The sequence below is a fragment of the Triturus cristatus genome, chromosome 5_2 (genome assembly GCF_964204655.1).
Source record: "Triturus cristatus chromosome 5_2, aTriCri1.1, whole genome shotgun sequence".
Taxonomy (NCBI): Eukaryota; Metazoa; Chordata; class Amphibia; order Caudata; family Salamandridae; genus Triturus; species Triturus cristatus.
The window spans coordinates 108529503-108532018 of record NC_140588.1 but is presented as its reverse complement, the minus strand read 5'-3'; positions in this window follow the sequence as shown (position 1 = coordinate 108532018).

The window sequence follows — 2516 nt, the reverse complement described above, 5'->3', positions numbered from 1 at the left end:
CTTTGCACTTAGATGATGGATGTTACCAATTTAGAACTAAACATTATATATCGTCCAGGCCTGTACGGGTTGGTCATTTAAGAATGCCCCCCATAAAAGTTCCCCAGGCGACAAAAGTGGTTCGTCAGAAGCAGTATCGTATTCCAGGTGGTCATGAAGAGATTAGTACCACTATTCAGGAGTTGGTGGATGCAGGAGTTATAACCCCAGTTACTTCTGCTTGGAATAATCCTGTTTGGCCTGTACGTAAGAGTGATAATTCTTGGCGCATGACTGTTGATTATCGAGAATTGAATAGACACACACCCTCTTTGACTGTTGCAGTACCGGATGTTATTACCCTAATTGAAAGAATCCAAAAACATCCAGGTACATGGTATGCGTCCATTGATATTGCTAATGCTTTCTTTTCGATTCCGATTGCCCCTGAGTGTCAGGAACAATTCAGTTTTACGTGGAACGGGCGTCAGATGACGTTTAGAAGTCTTCCCCAGGGCTATGTGCATAGTCCTACGATATGTCACCGGCTGGTGGCAGAGCATCTGGCTGAGGTACCGGTTCATCCGCAAATTCAGATATGTCACTATATTGATGATATTTTGATCCAAGGCGAATCACAAGAGGAAGTTCAGACCCAATTGGATAGAGTCATTGAGTGCTTGCGTGAGAAAGGTTGGGAAATCAACCCGGATAAATTACAAGGTCCGTCCCAGGCTGTGAAATTTTTGGGTATTAATTGGCATGAAGGGCACCGAGAAGTGATCCCTCAGGTTAAACAGAAAATTCTTGATTTTGCAGTTCCGAGAAATAGGAAAGAAGCCCAAAGCTTCATTGGTTTGTTTGGTTTTTGGCGCCAGCATATTCCTCCTTTGAGTCAAATATTGGCCCCTTTGTACCAGGTCACTCGTAAAAAGAATGCATTTGAATGGGGTAAACCACAGCAAGATGCGTTTAGTCTGGAAAAAGAAGCAATTCAGCATGCTCTGGATTTATGGCCTGTATGTGATGGTGAGGTGGATTTGAATGTGTCTGTACAAGGCCTTTATGCGAATTGGAGTTTATGGCAGAAACAAGGCAGGAGTAGAGTACCGTTAGGTTTCTGGACCAAAAAGTTACCTGATGCTGGTGAGCGTTATACACCTTTTGAGAAACAGTTACTTGCATGTTATTGGGCTCTGGTGGATACCGAGCAATTGACTTTGGGACATGATATAGTTTTGCGACCTGAGATCCCTATCATGCAGTGGGTTATGAGTTCGCCGAAAACTCACCGAATTGTACACGCTCAAGAGGCGAGTGTGATTAAATGGAAATGGTATATACAAGACAGGGCACGTGTGGGACAAAAAGGAGTTGCATCTTTGCATGAGCAGGTGGCACGGGCGCCATCGACTGAGACTGAGAGTGAATGTTCCGTACCTTTAGTACAGGAGTCTCCTGTTAAGTGGGGTAAACCTTTTGATGATTTGTCCGCAGAGGACAGAAACCATGTCTGGTTTACGGATGGTTCAGCAAGGTTCATAGGGACGAAACGGCATTGGAAGGCAGTGTCCTATAATCCGATCACACAAAAATTGCTGAGTACAACTGGTGAGGGTAAGAGCAGTCAATTTGCTGAACTCTATGCTGTTTATCAAGTTCTGAAACAAGAGTTACCTGGCACATGTCATATTTTTACCGATTCTTGGTCTACTGCCAATGGACTGGCAGTTTGGTTACCGACTTGGCATTCCCATAGTTGGAAAATCCATTCAAAAGAACTGTGGGGAAAAGAATTATGGCAGGAGATTTGGGAAATGCTCCCACAGAGTACTGTTACAATCTTCCATGTGGATGCTCATACCCCGATAGACTCTCTTGACAAATTCTTTCATAATATTGCAGATGAGAAATCTAAAATTGCTGAGGCAGTGGTGGACACGCAAGATTCTGATATTGCGGGATTGGCGAAATGGGCCCACCAGAAAGCAGGACACTTTGGAGAGAAAGCCACTAGCAGGTGGGCTGCTGATCGAGGAATTTATATTCCCCTAGATGTAATCAATAATGTTATTCTACATTGTCCCATTTGTCAGCATATCAGGCAGCGCAAAGTGCCCCAAATTGTTAAAGGTCATTTACATCGCGGGAAATTGCCCGCTCAAATTTGGCAGATTGATTACATTGGTCCACTTCCTATGAGTAGGAATTGTCAATATGTTTGCACCATTGTTGATACATACAGTGGCCTGTTGGTGGCCCTTCCCTGTAAGCAAGCTACCCAATTGAATACTATTAAAACATTGGAATTGATTATGATGTATTATGGTGTGCCATTCCAAATTCAATCTGATAATGCATCCCATTTTCGTGGAAGATTGGTACAGGAATTCTGTGTGGAAAACAATATTGAATGGGTGTTTCATATACCATATTATCCACAGGCCTCAGGTCTTGTGGAGAGGTTGAATGGCCTGCTGAAAGACCAATTGCGCAAATTAACAGATGACAAGTATAAGAATTGGCGAGACTTTTTG